Below are 9,933 nucleotides of genomic sequence, written 5' to 3'. Positions count from 1 at the left end.
CAGGGTCAACATAAACGCAAATCCACTCAGGCTAATTTAAATTTGCCAGTTAACCTAAGAAGTACATCTCTGGGAATCTGGAGGGACAAAGCCACACAGTCACAGGAAGAATGTGCAAGCGCCACACAGATGATGTCCGGGCACAAGACTTGAATCCAGAAAGCAAGATGAGGGGGCAACAGTACACGCTGTCATGATGTTGGGTTTTTGAATGTATTTTATACACGTACTTTAAATTTATATGTTCCTTTTAATTTTAAGGTTATGGTGGGTTTTTTTATCAGTTTATTAGTATTACATGAATGCCACCATTTTATGTATTTTTTTTATGGCCGCAGCCACATTATTTACAGTTACCTGAACCACTGCTACCACATGACTGGTAGTCATCATGGTGTGATATCACAGGCCATTTCCTCTTTAAGATGGTTGAGTGCTATTAGCAGTGTCCAAGTACCTTGACATACTAAAAACTTGGCAGAGTAGTTGGATGGTTCAAAATCTTGAAAGGGAGTCAAGACTTTCTGTGTTATTTAAACTACCAGTTCTGACTTGGTTACTTGGGTTCATTTGACATTCTAGCTTTTTGACCATGGCACATTCAGACATTGTGCCACTCTCTCCTATTTTGCCCTTGTGGCCTACCTTTTTATCAATGACCGTATAGCCACAGTCCAACCTTAGCATATGGATCCAATCAAATGTCTGGACCTACTCTCTCACAAAAGGGTTTAGCTTTATTTTTATAATCTTTTACATTTTAGAATAACAGTGAAAACATCAAAACTATGAAACAATATGCAGCGACTACAAAGCTGTAAACCAATCCAAACCATTGCACACTCATTCTCTCATAAAAGGCTATTTTAGAGACACCAATTCCTCTAAACTGCATGTCTTGACTTCTAGGACTGTTCCATGAATATACTCAGTGTAAAAGGAATTATATAAAATAACCATCAATTGATGAGGTAAATGTAAATTATAATGTCTTTCTATGCAGGCTGATGAGTAGAAATTATTTTTGATTTATTTTCACACAGAGCTTTTAAAATGTGTTAAATTAATAGCCTCTCTCAAATGCGTTAAAATTAAAACCTTTACCGATTTGTGACTTTATTCCCATTATGATCAACGTAGGAAATGCAGAGCAAGTAATGTACTGGATTGTCTGCCATGGCTGGGGTCCAATTCAGAAATTATTATTTAAGAAAAGGCATGTTGTGTTCATTATTTTAATGTCGCAGTAAAAGACACTAAATGACAAAGTAGGTTGCTTTGTGACAATGCCACACACCTATAAGACTGCTATAAAATACAATTGTTTGTCTATCCATCCATTCATTTTCAAAACCAGTTTATTGTATTGGGAGCTAACACTAAAAGCCTGTGCCTATCAAGGGTTCAAACCTAGAATAAAAGCCAGTGACGTCATATAAATACAATAAAAAGGTGATTGACTGTATTTATGTAAGCAGTTGAACAATGAGTGAAACACAGTAACAAAAGAGTAGACAGACATTAAGGACCGTCTTCCCCAATAGGCCTAAGTAAACACTAGTGTCCTGTCTGGCAGGGTGCCTCCCCAACCTACCTGCTTAACAAGCCTCCAGATCTTCTCCCTTCTAACCCTGGCTTCACACCCTCCTGCCAGATGAACCCTCATCCACCCTCTGCCTATCTTTAGCTCAAAGCTTCTCCACCCTGAACAAGAACAACTACTGGAGCCTTCCCAGAAAATAAAAACCTCTAGGGTCAGGACTTGGCTGTTGCACCCATGAAGTCTGTCAGGGTTTGTCTGCTTGTTTGAACTGTATTTTTATCACATTTTTATTGTTTTTCCACATCTCTGCAATGTTGTGGATGGCTACATAGGGGAATGTGGCTATGCGTGACACACATACTGTATAGTCAGGCATCTTATATAAGACTGCAGCAAGTTCACACCAATTGTTCTTTGTTGCAAAGTAATGACATTTTTTTTGGTTCTTTATTTCGCCTTACACAATTTCTTGTATTAGGAATTTGTTAGTTTTCGCATACCCCTTGGGGTCAGAGCGCAGAGTCAGCCATTGTACAGCACCCCTGGAGCAATTACAGGTTAAGGGTCTTGCTCAAGGGCCCAGCAGAGTAGGATCTCTTTTGGCAGTGACGGGGATTCGAACCAGCAACCTTCTGGATACCAGCGCAGATCTTAAGCCTCAGAGCCACCACTCCGCCCCTAGGACATTGGAAGGAGCAAATAAGCTTCAAAGACAAATCTTTTTCAAGAATTTTTTTCAGGTTTTTGACTTTGATTTTGTTCTTTTTCAGTGTCAACATTAAAAAATGTCTTTTAGTTTTGATGCTTGTTTTTGCTTTTTGATGTATCAAGTTTTACTGTATTTCAATGTATCTTTCTGTATTGTCCTGACTTAATCTGCCTCACTTACTGATTAAAGTACAAGTTGACTCTTACCTTTCAGGACAGGACTGTTCTTTGTTTTCTGTTCTCCTTACACTCCCTCCAGTGCCCCAAGTGGCCCAGCAATCCGGAACCACAGGCCTCCTTTAGAGGGCCAGGTAACATCCAGGTCACCTGCCCAGTAATTTAGGTAAAAGGATGCCACATACAACATGGCAGGCTTCTCCGCTGCTGTCTAGCACATTGGGGAACTTCTCTTCTATTAATAACTAGGGGGCTCCGCCCCCTGCTCGCTTCGCTCGCCAACCCCTGGTGTTGGGAATGACAAAGAGCGTGACGTATGAATGAGATATAGAATAGTGTGACGGTGTAGATGATGCAAATAGAAAGCAAACAATAAAGTGTGTGGCACAGTGTAAAGGTTTATTTGAAAATTTCTTTGTACACGCCGTTTAAGTGTAAAAGGTAATTCCAGCTCAGAACTTGTAAGGTCATTTAAGATGGTTATTGTTGTGATCAGAGTCAAGTTTGTCAGAGCTTAGAAAGAGTTGTGTCTCTCCAGGAAGTAATGGAATGACTTGGGTATTTATGTTTTCCATATTAATATTTTTTGGACATAATATAGTGCGTTGTGTTAAAAGGGGCATTTGGTCTAATGAGATTGCTGTTCCAAATCTCTCTGTAACTAAGTCGTCGCAGATAAAGGCTTGAGGAATTGTAATAATATGTGGCTGAAGTCCATCTGTATTGGTGAGTGTACCATCTCTCAGTTGTAATAAGCAATTGTTATGATCTGGTTCTGGACATCGTATCTTTTTTACTAACTGTATCTTTTGAAAGCAATGCCAATTGTCTGCGTATTTTAAGGTGCACTGAACAATAGCTGAGTGCATGGCATCTGGAAGAATAGCTAATCACTGTCTAAAATCTCCTCCTCATAAAAGTACCTTTCCTCCAAATCGAATATTATTATTCATAAACGTTTGTAGAAGTTTATGAATGGTGTTGAGTAAGTGACTTCATGCCATTGAATATTCATCAATAAACAACATTTTTTCAAGACGGATGTCACGTGCAGTGCCACCGTTAATGTTCATAGTGGATACCGATTTGTAGGATCCAATTTAGTTGATAAAGAGTTCACTTTCAGGTACATCGTCAGTTATAAGCTTCTGTAGATATTCAGTATATGAATGTAAAGAAGGCAGTCTAATTTGACCCTTTTGACAACAACGTCTAAATGTATTACTTGTATTGCCAGTTGTTTCTTCAGGGAAGTGAACTGAATGACAATGATTGCAAATGACATTCATTAATCCGAATGAATTTTCCTGGTGTATGTTTTGCTTGTGCCGTTTGAGAGGCGCGTTGTTGCATGTGTAGTATTTGGGACGTGTTGTTTTGGAGCTGTAATCGATTTGTGTGAGAAGCCCGTTGTAGCCTTCGCTGCCATTAACGTATGTCTGAGACGGGAGGTGTTTTGTTTTGAATCCGTGCCTGTTGCGATGCAGCACTTTGATTGATAGTTTGCGTCATGTGGATCTAGGATGTAGATTTGTGCATATTTGCGTTGTTGATTTGTTTCAGGGTGCACTGTTCCAATGCGATGCAGTATTTGTGCACATATGCGAAAGCAGTATGGGCCATTGCCTTTTGGTGGCCTGATATTTACTCCGGTAGATGCAAAAGCAAATGAACTATTGTAGGATCTAATGCAGTTCATAAAGTTTTTACTTTTAGGTACATCGTTAGTTAGAAGCTTTAGTTGAGCTTTGCGTTTTTGGAGCCGAGACATTTTTTCTTTTAGAAATATGGATAAGTAATAAGGAGTATTGCACTCACTGTTAATATGGAGCCTTTTCTGCGGTTGAACGGTTAATAGTGCCTTATTGTAATGAGATCCACCTATGCTGCATAGCCGTCTGTTTTGTTGTTTCTTTCGTGTTCGTGTTTGTTCCTGTTATCCTTTCCTTTTCGTTTTGTACCCGTGACCGTGTATTCATGACTTGTTTCTTTCTCAGCATGCGAAATATGGATAAGTAATAAGGAGGATCGCAGTCACTGTTAATATGTTTCCTTTTCTGCAGTTTAACGGTTAATAGTGCTTTATTGTAAGGAGATCCACCAATGCTGACACCTATGCTGTCTAGTGTGAAGGTGTTGATGTTCACTTTAGAATATGTGGCTTTGGGTGTCACTTCTTATGGATGTGTGTGTGTGGGGGGGGGGGGGTTGAGGATTGTTGTCGCGCGAGTGTCTTCTTTCTTTTTGTGTTCCTGTGTCTTGTTGAATACCCCTCTTTGTGTGTGTCCCGTCCCTTGCTTGTAGTGTCTGTGGGGTGGTTTTGTGTTCTTTTTTTTGTGTTCCATGGGCTTGTTGAATCCCCCTCTTGGTGTGTGTCCCGTCCGGTGCCTGTAGGGGGGAGGGGGGGTGCCTTGCTGTTGTGCGCGAGCCTCTTTTTTTTTTTTTTTTTTTTTTGGGTCTAGTTTCGTGTGCAATGTGTTTCGTGCTTTGCCTGCGTTTGACTACTTTTTTATGTGCCTTTTCCTTTTTCCGTTGCTCGTTGCGCCTCATTTCTCCATTTTTCCTGTGCTCACTCCTTTTTTATGTGGTCTTGTCCGCCTCTCACGGCCCCTCATCCGCCTCTCTCGCCCTCTTTTGTCCGCCTTTCTCGGCTTCTCAGCCGACTCTCGCGGACTCTTTTTGCGCCTGCGCAGTACGTCTTTTTGCAGCTACGGCCCATTGCCGGATGTGCCTGCGTCCATCATCCGGTTTAGCATTCTCGGTTAGTAATATGGATAGCCCCCCACTATGCTGACACTTAGACTGCACCAACATATCCATGCAAGTCATCACTCCCAGTCTTTACATGGGAGACTTCTGTCCCAGTCATCCTGAAAATATCAAACCATGTCATGAAACACTTTGTGTATCTATAAACCTAACGTCTAATTGTTGAGTTAAGCACTGATGTAGAAGGTATCATATAGCAATCTCAATAGTAATGATAACAATACTCGTAGCTACTGTATAAGACATTTATAAAGTGGACAAGATATGACAGTGAAAGGCTGTACGTATTTCAGACATACTACAGTTAAATCCACACTGCGGATGCTCTCCGTGTCATTCAAACAAATGTATTTGTGTGCAGCCTGGCATCCCACCCAGACAGTTTTCCAGTTTAATGTCTGCTGCCCTGCATTCAAGTAAGCTGGTACAGAAAATGCAAATAAATTGCTTGCTGTGAAAAACTGGTCTTGTTTTTTAAAGCTCACTGTGATGAGGAAGAGACATTCGTAGTGATATTCCATGTTTTGCTGTAATGTTAAATATTCAAAGGGTGAGTCTGTTGCCAGTTTAGAACATACATTTGCTTCTAGAATACTTACACAATATGGCTTTTACAGTCTGGTTTTCAAAGCTTAATGCTAAATCCTCCTCATCCCAGATGACAAGATGGAAGCAGGTAGGGTTGAGTATACAGTATAATGAGTGCAGATTGGGATCTGGAAGTTGGCCCATTTTTTCCAGTCACTGTGCTTTTAAAAATCTACTGACAGGATTCATCTCCCCTTGTCCCTTAGGGAGGAGTGGCGGGGGGGGGTCGGTACATCCCCCGTTACGTCTGTTGACATTCCGTTTCCCTAAATACAATGTCATTTGTCTCCACTGACAGCCCCTCTCGTGACAGAGCAATCCAGCAGCTCAGCGGTACCTTGTGATTGATAGACTGTCCCAACTCTCGTGTCACCCAAACATTTGTCATTCCACACAAACAAATTTACAAGCGCATTCATTATTTTAGCCATGCTGGCAATAACAATTTGATCGGATAGGATGGCACCCTTTGTCATCAGGGGGCCAAGCTGAATGAATCCGGATTTTAATAATCGATGCTCAGTCATGGGGAGGGTGAGTCTACTCCTTGTTTGCTGGCGCTTCTGATTGGGCAGTAATTAATAAAGAAAGAGGACAAAGGGCAGTTTTGAATTTTGGTATCAAGTGAGATAAACGGATCATAGTGAATTTGTGGTGTTAGTAAGTAAATGTTACTTATATTTGTATATCATTTAAAGCAAGGGAGGGACAAAATCATAAATTCAAAAGAAAATATTCCATCACCCCTGTGTATACTGCCTGGGGCTGGCATCTTTTTTCAGTAGTTACTTCAAGGTAACCGACACGTCTCTGTCAGCCAGCAGGAGGCACCAAGCTGGCAGATTCTGTCAAACCGGGTTAAAGGACTTAAGTGTGTAATTAGCTAATTAATTGTATAAATGGTTCATTTGCACAGTAGCGTGTCCCTTTGAGCGGTCAGGCTAATAGGATGCAGCAGGAGGCCTGTCTAGTTAGGCCCTGAGAAAGCTAACCATTGAGCCAGCATTCTGAGAGCGGGCAGCTGAGAGATAAAGGATCAGGAACTCAGGCCCTTGATGCCACTCTGAACTGAGCTTCCCGTTCTGAGCGTCTCTGGTCAGATCTATTGATCCATACAGGGCAGGGAGAGCAATCACTCACAGACATCTTTTCTATTTTGTGCTTTTTTTTTTAAGTTTTGCCATCACAGTTCACTCCAGATGGTCACATCCCCCAATTATAGCAACACAATTTTTTTTTTCATTTTGTTCACCCCCTTTCTCAAGTGGATTAGAACCCTAATCCACTTTTCTATTACTTTCATTTTGCCAGACTATTGGTATAGCTCTTTTTCTGTTTTATGACTTTCCAGTCAAAGTTGTTGTCTCCCCGATGAATTCTTTAGCTGCCCTCTCTCTCTCTTTTGGGCTTCAGGCTGTTTTGTAATTTTTGCCCTTCTTCATAAACTTCAGTAAAAAGCAAACAGTGGTCTATTTTTTTTTTTGTTTTGTAAAGCTCCTTGTGGTGGAGTTACAAAAGGCACTATATACAAAAAAGATTGAATTTCTCAGCTGTTATACTCCTTTGCATTGTAAGAATATTTTGTTCAGCACTTTCATGTATTTAATTAGTATGAAGGTATGCTCCCCCTCAAAAGTTAAACATAAGCAGCTGGAAGCCTCAAGGTAGTTTCCGTCTGTTTGTCAGCTCCCCTTTACACTTAGTTGTGTGTTTTCCTCTCTCCTCAACTTCTTTAAACTTCCTTTGAAATGTCTTTGAGACTGGCTCAGCCCTCCAACATTTTCGATAAATTTTAAAGCCTCCACCAGTTCTACAGCCTACTGTTCCCAGCACACTCCAACCTGCATCCAAATACAACAGGAAGATGTGAGGCGAGTCCATCTCTGGGCACTTGCAACTCTCATACCCACACTGGACAACTTTGGAATGAATCCCACAAGAAAGAGGTCAGTACCCCAGGAGGAAGTAGAAGCGGGTACCAGGAGCCGTGAGGGTGCTACTGTACAATAAATCCTACTCTAATACTGTGTCCTGTGCACACACGACGGCCATCTTGAGCACTTCTCTTTGTTCTGCTGCTTGACACTGTGCTATTGCTTGGGCTTTGTAGCTGAAGTACTGACCAACCGACCACATTGCAGTCCTCATCTATGACTCACCCAAAGCCATCCACTTAACACTTTTAGTTACATTATATTCTCAGTCCACTTAATATAAACATTATTAGATTATACGTAAACATGGAATTATGTAAATTGTACGGTAGCTCTTTGTTTAACGAGAACCTTCAGATAATGTTTTCTACAGAAGGGTGCTATATAAGACATAAGTGTTTCACTGCTTTTAACTTCATATGCGATAGAACAGAAATGCTATTATAGCGCTATGCTTGTAAAATTGCTTTAGGAGGTGTTTCCAAAAGAAAAGGCACTATATGAACTGTTTTTTAATATGCCAGCACTTCATGATGATGCAATGATTGCTGCTGTCATCTCACACTTCAGATATTCTTGATCTAAATTTGGTGCCCCATTTAAAAATGAAGTTTCCATGTTCTCCCTGTGTCTGTAAGGTACTGTATGGTCCAACAACGTCAAAGCAGTTAAAACAATGGGAGACTGTAATTTAGTTCTACATGAGTGTTGGGGTGTCAGTCCTTTGATTGACATCGTTCTACCTCACATTGATTCCTGCCTTGTTCCGGATGCTGCTGAGGTAAGCACTGGCCCCCATTGTGCTGACTAGGATTAAGCAGAACTGAGAACATTACATTACATAAAGAAGTGTCAGTCTGCAGTGTTGCCATCTCATGGACTGATCATGGTTTGGAACCCTTCTCCTGGATGCTGCCCATGGGCTGTTAGCACATTCTCCATATGTGTACATGGAGTTCTCCCCACACCCCCAAGATGTGCTGCTTAGGTTAACTGGAGATTGTAAATTGGCCAAAGTGTATGAACGGGCCCTTCGCTGGACTGGCACTCTACATGGGGCTTTTTGCTGTTTTGTGTCCAGTGTTGATAGGATGGCTCTGGACCTCTAGACTAAACTAAAGTGGAAGAAGCAGGTTTGAGTAACTTATTCATGTATGTACAGTATGTGTGTTCTGGTAAGATGATATTACACCAAATGCTACAAAATGTACAAGAGTTGCATCCTGGTTAGATGCCTAGGCTTTGCATAATAAGCCACTACATAACATGAGGCTTGGGATTCTATTTTTGAGAATACAGCATCCTAGAAACCATCTGTTGAATAAAAAATAGCACAGCCCTTCTATTTGCCTCTACAGCGCTCAAGCCAAATCCCCACCACTGCTGCCACTCTACACCAGCAAGCACCTAACAGAACTTGAATGGGTTTACAAGCGCCAAGGCACCTAGGGAACCAATTGATTATGACTGGGGAGCCGGGTACTTACAAATACATAAGTCTTGTCTAGAAAACTCCAGAATTTGCCACTGAAAAAGAGTTAAACATTATAAAGACAGATTTTGAAAGGCCAGGATCACGCGAGCAGATGAAAGAGCCGTGGCATTTGGTTGGCGTTAACGCACATCTGCGGTAATTTGTAAATAAGGTTCATTTATTTAAGTGTTTGAAGCTTGGGAAGGCAGTGTTTAATTAACAGAGGCTTCATTACTGCTGCAGACAATTCACTGCCCTGCTTGTCAAAGTTAAATTAAACATATCCCAGAATTAATGTGTTTTGAAAAGTATGGCAAAGCAGTCAAAGTTTTGAGGCCCACAACTGCCACGGAATTCAAAAGAGTTCACCTGAAAAGGGCATTTTGAAATTGTTCATGGCACACACAAGGCTAATTTATAATTAACTGTTTGAGCTCCTTGATGAGGCTGACAATTCGGACACTTAAAAAAGTGAGAGTTCAAGAAGTATGGCAGCTCACAACACTAACACTCTGAAGGCATTCTTAGCTGGGGTGTCTTGTGAGTGGAGTTTGCATGTTGTCTTCTCCAGGAACTCCACTTACCTCCCACAATCTAAAGTGAGTAACTGCCAGCTTTTAAAGGTAGTCTCCTCACATTTCTAGTCGTGGCCTAAATTAGCCTTCTTTTCAATGTTTTGGACCCTCAGCTAGTTTTTACAATTAATTATGTTTGCCTGGCCCTCCTGCCATTAGTTTTAC

This window comes from Erpetoichthys calabaricus, chromosome 18, assembly GCF_900747795.2.
Source record: "Erpetoichthys calabaricus chromosome 18, fErpCal1.3, whole genome shotgun sequence".
Lineage (NCBI taxonomy): Eukaryota > Metazoa > Chordata > Cladistia > Polypteriformes > Polypteridae > Erpetoichthys > Erpetoichthys calabaricus.
The sequence above is the reverse complement of the archived record's forward strand: the minus strand, read 5'-3'. Positions refer to the sequence as shown.